At 38.4% G+C, this 8,592-nt stretch overlaps 1 long non-coding RNA gene across 1 annotated transcript; it reads left to right on the top strand.

Moving 5' to 3' along the window:
- The first annotated feature begins 2,751 nt into the window (after positions 1 to 2,751).
- Positions 2,752 to 8,105, top strand: LOC120553383. The gene is made up of 3 exons (XR_005638160.1): positions 2,752 to 2,858; positions 4,922 to 5,047; positions 8,068 to 8,105. It is a non-coding gene; the product is annotated as an uncharacterized LOC120553383 (long non-coding RNA).
- The last annotated feature ends 487 nt before the right edge of the window (positions 8,106 to 8,592 follow it).

An 8,592-nucleotide genomic window follows, 5' to 3' on the forward strand; every position in this document is an offset into this window, starting at 1 on the left:
CATACGATTACAGGTGGGCAGCTTAAATTGAGGATAAATTTCACATTAAGAAAAAAGTATTTTACTCATGATAAGTTGGAACTTCTGGGTAACCTAGTTGCAGGGCTTTCAAGTTTTGAAGACAAGCAAGAGTGACACCTTGTCACATTAATTCATTTTAATGAATTAATAAACCCCTGGACTGTAATATGATTTGTTAGAGCAAGATTTCTGCTCATGTTCAAAACTTTGTGCACGTTCAAAATATCTCTTTTATCTGAGTTTTGGAGGAGTCATGATACTTTGAGAAAAATAAAGTTATAATAGTCAATATATTTCAGAAAATAATCTACCTGCACCATAGTCTGTTACGTGATTGCTCTGCTGATACGGTAGATCTCAGACCTTCTGACAGACACAGAGCCCCGTTTGGGTCTCTGGTCTCTGAATGAGCGAATGTTTAGGGAAGTGTCTGTATGCTTTGCTTTTTTTTCATTGGTTGCTGCATTAAATCTTACCCAGATAAAATAGTGCTATTTTCTGATTGGCTATTGTGTAGCCCCTTTCTTTTTTTTGTTTGGCTGATAAGTGGCAGGCTCGATTTAGACATTAAAAATGTAAGCTACCGTGGCTTGGTCACGGTCTATGGCCTTGGTAGCGTTGCATTTCCCCTGACTCGTTTCCTGGTTCTATTTCTCCATAAACAACATGAAATCAAGGAGAGGGTTAACTTTTCCTGCTACAGATTTCCCGCCGTGGTCAGAAAGAACAGGAGGAGACACTTTGTTTCTCTCACTAGGACTCTAGAGTCGGTACTTGCTCCAAAGATAATCGCTGTCACTCTCTCACTTCTCCCTCTACCACACACTCCCCCCACACACACATGTGGCTCGAATCACACACCAGCGCACAAGCATAAACATCAGGCCACTTATGTAGACTACTGCAAGAGCTCTGCGTGGAGCCTCTGCACAACTGTAAAACGGCCAGACGCGTTTGATTCCTGCCGGTTCCATAGTGAGAGCGGCGCAGCCAGAGAAATGTTGGGCGCTGCGGCATATTGAATTTATTATAAATAATTTTTACGCGTGAGAAATACAATGTGTGGCGGGAGTGCGTGACAAAAGACCGAAATGCGTAGCCCTGTAGTTGAAAGGTAACATAGTTGACAATTTCCCAATTTTAGCCCATAACTTCTACGGTAGACCTAGCATGGCTTACAACATGTCATTTTCCTTGTAAAGGTGCTGACACACAGGGCCGATTAGCGGCCGTTGGACCGTCTGGCGAGGTCAGTGACTCGAATCTGTTTGGTGTGTCCCGTGCCGTCGTCAGTTTGGGGGGCTGTCGGCGTTCATTTTGGCCGACCTGACACGTTTAGTCGGAGACAGGGTAGTCGGGACTCACCCGGAAATGGGGAGCGGAATGAGGTGACTAGTCTCTCTCAAAATCTGACGAAAATCTTTTAAACTGACCTTTGTTGAGCTGAAATGAAGACAGATTCAGCAACTGCATGGCCTATTTCTCACTTAAAATGTTTTCAGAAACATGTTTCAGTGAACTATTTTAGTACAATATGAGATCGTATTCTCAACGGCCGCCATGACAGTCTGGCTTTGAATTAGAAAACAAACCCATGTGACGCATTCGTCCTATCAACTGCCGGTTTTCATTTCTTGGGCAACAATACAGATTAGCGCCGCCTGCTGTTATAGAGATGTATTACGTCTCGTCTCGTCTTTTTGGTGTGTTCTGTGGCACTTTTTGGACCAACACGGGGAGACTGATCATTTCGACTTGCTTTTCTGTCAACGGTCAGCAGTCTGGTCAGTTTGGAAGCAGCTTAAGGCTAACCTGACAGTACGGACAGCTTGTACTGAACATTGAACATTTTGTAATGTATCCTTTAGATTTCCAAATCAAATGTATTCAATTTTAATGAAAAATCCATCTGTCCTTCAACTGAAGCAAATACTGAATCTGTTTCCTATCAAATAAACCAAATACATTTCTCATCACCAAAGTTTGTAGTCGCTACTTTACCACTGCCTCATCTCAGGTAAATACTTTTTCTGTTTTTTCCCTTCTAACTCTACAGTAAGGTCTTTTTTTAAGATGCACTGAGGAAATATTGTACTATTTACCTGTGTTTCAGTGTAAATTACTGGTAAATTGTCAGTATTGTGATCAGAAAAATGACTAACAATGTAAAGTTTGTAACAAATCTTAAATTCTAAGCTTCTAGTATGACAGGTTAGGGACAATTCTTATAACTAAAGTGAAGAAAATGTAATGTCTGCAACACTGCTTTAAACTTAGTGGGGCTATTTAGACCTAATCAAACTAATTGAAGTCATATGGTGGGTCAGCTGATTGTAAGGCCTACATATATCCCTTCATCAAATGTGTCCACCATTTGCCTGAAGAGGACCCACCAGGGTCGAAACGTTGCTTTTGTAATAAATATGGGAGTTTAAAGCAGTGTTGCGGACATTACGTTTTTTCACTTTAGTATTTTTCATTTGTCCTGCACCTGCCAGAAGGTGGGATGTGCACACAATTACTTTTATAAAAACTTTGACAATAATTATAATAATTATAATTATAACTTCACACTGCTACACACACTGACCAGTTACCAGTTAACCAGTTACCTTATTTAACTGAAGAAAGAAGAAAACGTTAAGAAAGAAAGTAGTTCATTTTGACATGTATATTTTGAAGAAATCGATTTGATAAAATCAGATGAATGCTCATAATCTTGGTGTCTTTCTGCAGGTCCTTTGGCGGTGTATTTTTCTAATTCCTTTCCGTTGAGCAAACGGCAGCATCGTGAGTGTAGAGTCTATAAAAACACAGCTTGCTGCTCCAACTTCAAGGTCGGTAACATGTTACCCTTACTTAGTATTTAAAATTGTCAGGGAATATCACTCACTACTTCATGTACAGCCTTAATCTTTTAAATCCACGTTTGTGAACACAAATGGATATGTGATTGTGCCTAGTTTTAAAATCTCATTGTAAAGATTTTCTTTACCCAGTTGTCTTGGTATTTCATTTCTCTGTCAGTATTATCTGTGAAAGACAAATGGTGCACCTGATGAGGGGAAAGCATTAACAAAAAAAAAGCCTAATTTTTCTCTTGATCCGATAAAATGTGAGATTTTGAAATGAAATTTGAGAATCAGTAAAGTGCTTTTTAAGAAGAAAAATGGTTGCAGGGGCCTACATTAGTGAGTTGATTTTTTATTGGTTCACTTTGTTAATAAGGTGATAGTTTATTACATGCTTTGTGATCATATGAAAAAATTTAGCAATTAATATAGGTTGATAACATTGATTTATTACTGTGGCGGAAATTAAATTTTGTGTACCTGTGGAGCCTCATCTGTTCTTGTAACAAATTAACAGAATAGTCTATGACCTATAGCTCAGTGTGAATCCCTTTAAATCTCTAATATCTTTGTGGTAAGGTTACGGCTGGTCGGCTGCACACACAAGTATGATTTACTGGTAACGCAAAGAAAGATTTAAGATTTCACTAAACATTTCTCCACAACCCAGACTTTATATTGTATCAATAAATCTTTGTCTATCATGATGTCAAAATGAAGATAAGAATCAAACATGTTTTACATTAATTACATTCAAACCAATCTAATCTAAATAAAAGTAAATCCAATCAATGTTGAAAGAAGGTATGAAGTACTGTAGGTCTTGTGTGTGTGATCCTAATCCATCATGGGAGGAGGAGTCTGTTAATACAGTCATTCAAAAGCCTCTTACAAATGTCTAAAAAAAAAATCCAAATTCTTTATTCAGATTGACAAGTGTACTGTGATTTGTAAATGTGTAGACAAAACGATGTGTAGATCTCTGCCATGACAGAAGTGTAGCAAAAGTCGATTGAGATGCCTACTGAGTTGTAACCGATGACTTGTCTGTATTTTTCACATTTCCATATTTAAAAAATGGATTGAGATGGTTACTCAACTCTCCACACACATTTGCAAATAGTTTTGCTACAATAATGGCCCCATAGATAACCCTTTTAACTAAACCTAATAAGGAAAATATCTCTTTTCCTGGCCTCTCTGGCATTTGTATTCTTTTCCAAAGCCTTTGGTGGAGCCTATATGAAGAGCTCCATCACCCAGATTGAGAGGCGCTTTAATGTCCCCAGCTCCCTCATAGGGGTTAGAGATGGCAGCTTCGAAATGGGTATGTGCAGCTTTTATAAAAAAAAAAAAAACACTTAATGGATTGGGTTTTGTATAGTCTATAATATTGACGTTTCATTTCCGGGATTGTTCAGGTGCCGCCGTAAATTCGACCGGATTTCCCTCATTTCAGCCGGATGTCTGTCACCTTCCTTTTTGTGTTGGCATTCTAAACTCCGATGGATTTATTAGGACTATGGTTAACTGCTCCTCAGGTCTCTGCAGGGTAAATCCAGACAGCTAGCCTGACTGTCCAATCTGAGTTTACTGTTGCACAACTAAAACATCCTTTGAACGAGCACGTTCCACCAAAACAAGTTCCTTTCCGAGGCTATTTAGCAGAGGCACCGATCGTCATTGGTTTAAAGAAATGCCAATAAACCAGAACAGGTTTTTCCTCTCATCCCGAAATGCTGTGTAGACTAGCAAGACCCTCCTCCGCAGCGCTGTGGAGGAAGGTCTGGAGATGGAGACTAGTTTTTGTATGAAACCCAGATGTAAAATGTTAATTAGTGAGCTTTATAGGTGCTGGTTAGTGGATGTTGTTGCTGTTAGACAGAGCCAGGCCAGACTTTATGCTAAGCTATGCTTACTGACTTTAGCTTCACATTTACACAAGTCTAATGATCTTACTCTATATAAGAAACTGAATGTGTATTTTCACTATTTCTTTGAGGAATAATTCATTCATAGTTATTTTGTAATTATTTTGACCTTTACAGGTAACCTGTTGGTAGTAGCCTTTGTGAGCTACTTTGGTGCTAAGCTCCATCGTCCCAGGATGATTGGAATTGGCTGTGTGATCATGGCGGTTTCCTCATAGGCCTGCCTCACTTCTTCCAGGGACTGTAAGTACACAGTTTCCTTTTATCTTTTCATATTCAAATGTTGAATACTGTGAACCTCTTATGATTCAGAGAAGTTGAGGACCCAAAAGCTACGGTGGCCGGGAAGTGCAATGCAACATTACAAAGAATGAAACACTTTTACATTTTGGAAAACAAATTTACATTTTGGAAAACAAAATAACATTTTGGAAAACAAATTTACATTTTGGAAAACAAAATAACATTTTGGAAAACAAATTTACATTTTGGAAAACAAAATAACATTTTAGAAAACAAATTTACATTTTGGAAAACAAAATAACATTTTAGAAAACAAATTTACATTTTAGAAAACAAATTTACATTTTGGAAAACAAATTTACATTTTGGAAAACAAAATAACATTTTAGAAAACAAATTTACATTTTGGAAAACAAAATAACATTTTAGAAACAAATTTACATTTTGGAAAACAAAATAACATTTTCGGAAAACAAATTTACATTTTAGAAAACAAATTTACATTTTGGAAAACAAAAAATAACATTTCGAAAACAAATTTACATTTTCGAAACAAATTAACAAGATGCAAAACACTTTTACCAGTCCCGAAACAAATTTACAAATGACAGATTCTTCACGGAAAGGGAATGTACCATACCGGAAGTGATGAGTTTTTGTATACATGTCGCTTTGACTACGGCAGTTATGGATCGAATCGCGTCAATAGAGCCGCCATCTTGGAACAGGGAGGCACTGCCTTATATACTGTCTATGGGCCGCCCTAATGCATCAGCAGTTAATGTAGGCAAAGGTCTAACGGAAATAAAATCACTATAAATCGTCACAAATCTCATGCGATGTTCTTGTTTTTTAAACAAAAAGACAAAGAGACTAATTAATGTGTTAATACAAAGAATATTTATTATAATCAGTTCACAGATATGAGTACAAACGGAAACTTCACCCTTCTGAACTAAGAGGTTCTGCTTCAAAGTGAAGTTTAAACAGACGAAATGTTCAGGCTCACTCCCCCACTAATGATTCATTTATTTCTGCATGTATTTATTTATTTAACGAGACTTTAAGTCGTGTTTCGGCCGTCCACAGTCCGAGTCCCGCCAGACTCCCTTTAGGAAACCTGTGATTTAAACTTCAGCAGGCTGTGACAGTCCGCGCTCCGTTAGTCCTGGATCTGATTCTCCGGGCTTCCCTTCCCTCCAGCGGGCCCAGCAATACGGCCTGGGTCTCCAGCGCTGCGGGTGTCGGTTTTGGCTCCCAGGAATGGGCAGTGAGCTCCAGGTCCTGCAGCTGCAGACGGACTCAGCTGCCCCCTGCTGTAGCCTCGATCGCCGCGGCTGTCGATAGTTCCCCTGTTTTTCCAATGTTTCCGTCAGGTCCGCATCGCCATATAAAACCAAACACCACACGTAAAGTCACCATAAACTTCATTCGACGCCATATACTCACTCACAACAACACAAATTGACGCGCGCCACCAACAACACCTCATCACTTCCGTATGTATGTGGTAACATTTCCTTTCCGTGAAGAATCTGTCATTTGTAAATTTGTTTCGGGACTGGTAAAAGTGTTTTGCATCTTGTTAATTTGTTTTCTAAAATGTAAATTTGTTTTCGAAAATGTAAATTTGTTTTCGAAAATGTAAATTTGTTTTCTAAAATGTTATTTTGTTTTCCAAAATGTAAATTTGTTTTCTAAAACGTAAATTTGTTTTCGAAAATGTTATTTTGTTTTCCAAAATGTAAATTTGTTTTCTAAAATGTAAATTTTTTTCGAAAATGTTATTTTGTTTTCCAAAATGTAAATTTGTTTTCTAAAACGTAAATTTGTTTTCGAAAATGTTATTTTGTTTTCCAAAATGTAAATTTGTTTTCTAAAATGTTATTTTGTTTTCCAAAATGTAAATTTGTTTTCTAAAATGTTATTTTGTTTTCCAAAATGTAAATTTGTTTTCCAAAATGTAAATTTGTTTTCCAAAATGTAAATTTGTCTCGAGCTTTGTAAAAGTGTTTCATTCTTTGTAATGTTGCATTGCACTTCCCGGCCACCGTAAAAAGCAGAGAGGAGGCAGAAGTGGGTTGAGCAGGAGGGTTTATTCCACACAAAGTACAAATCAACAGAAAGAGTCCTGAGTGCTGCAGGCAAAAACTTCTTCCAGAATGAACAGAAAAACAGGAACGGGGAATCCAAAAAACAAAGGTAGTAGGAAATCCAGGAAGCACAGAACTTGACTCAAACTGACATGGGAAGAAATGACAGGAACAAACACAATGATCTGACACAAAACAAAGGCAACACAGAGGCTAAATACAAAAGGTAACGAGCAAACAAGGAACAGGTGATACAACAGGTGAAACACATAAGGGCGGGGCAAAAATCAGACAGGCGGGAAAACACAGGAAGTAAAACTAGACAAGACAAGACAGAAAACCAGACTACCAAAATAAAACAGGAAAAGGAAACACATCACCGAAACATACACGATCAACAGGAAACAAAACCCACAGTACAGAAACATAAACAATCAATAGGGAAATACAGGAACCGAAACATACAAACAGGAAACCGAAATCTAAACAACCCCAACAGAAGTATACACAACCACAACAGAACCTGCAGTAATAGTTCACATTATTAATTAGAATGTGGCTCCTGGGAGCTTGGGGCTCTGTCGTCTATATCCACGACGTTCCACTTCCGGGATTGCTCCGTTGCTGACGGAATTTCTGCTGGATTTCACTCTTTAGCCCGGATAGTCATATTCTTCATTACAGCGGATAATTATCCGCTTTACATTTAAACCACACTAGGACTTACAGCTCTCTTTTTCTTTCAGTGAATTTCTCGCCAATCCCACAGTTGTTTACACGCTATTAACTCTGTTTGCTACTATAGTATAGCCATTTCACTTGATAGAATAATTTTTTGTTCAGAACTAAGACAAAAATCAAAATGAAAGCCCTTCAATGAAGTAAAAAACTAAAAGCGTAACCTGTTCTAATGTACTTTACTTTCAGAATGACATTCTTGGGGTTGATTACTGGACTCTACTTCCCTCTCTAACATGCTCTGGGGGCGTCTACCACAGTTGTCAAAGAGACAAGAAGAAGTTAACACTGAGGAATCAGGCTAAAGAAATGGACTAGAGAATGCTTAGCGATTAAAATGGACCACGGCAACATCAGCTTTCTTAAAAAACAAAGAGAGCGGGGGCAGAGAGCACTATTTAAAGGTGTTTGAGAGGCAAGACCTTGACCCTCAGTCGGAGCTCCAGCGGGGACGGAGAGCCCACACCCGGTTCTGTGGCCCATCCCCAGCCATGACCAGAGCTTTCCACACACAGCACCACAGCATTCTCTGTTGATTAGTTGATTACATTTGCCTTCCTGGTTGACAGCACAAAGGAGTGAGAGAATAGAGAGGGAGAAGGGGATGTGTATGTGTGAAGACCTCAAGAAGAAAAACAGGTGTGAATTGTGGTGAGACATGGACGAGAGGACTGCTTTCATAAAAGTGTACAGATGGGAAGATAGAGTTGAACT

This window comes from Perca fluviatilis, chromosome 23 (genome assembly GCF_010015445.1).
Source record: "Perca fluviatilis chromosome 23, GENO_Pfluv_1.0, whole genome shotgun sequence".
In the NCBI taxonomy this organism is placed as follows: domain Eukaryota; kingdom Metazoa; phylum Chordata; class Actinopteri; order Perciformes; family Percidae; genus Perca; species Perca fluviatilis.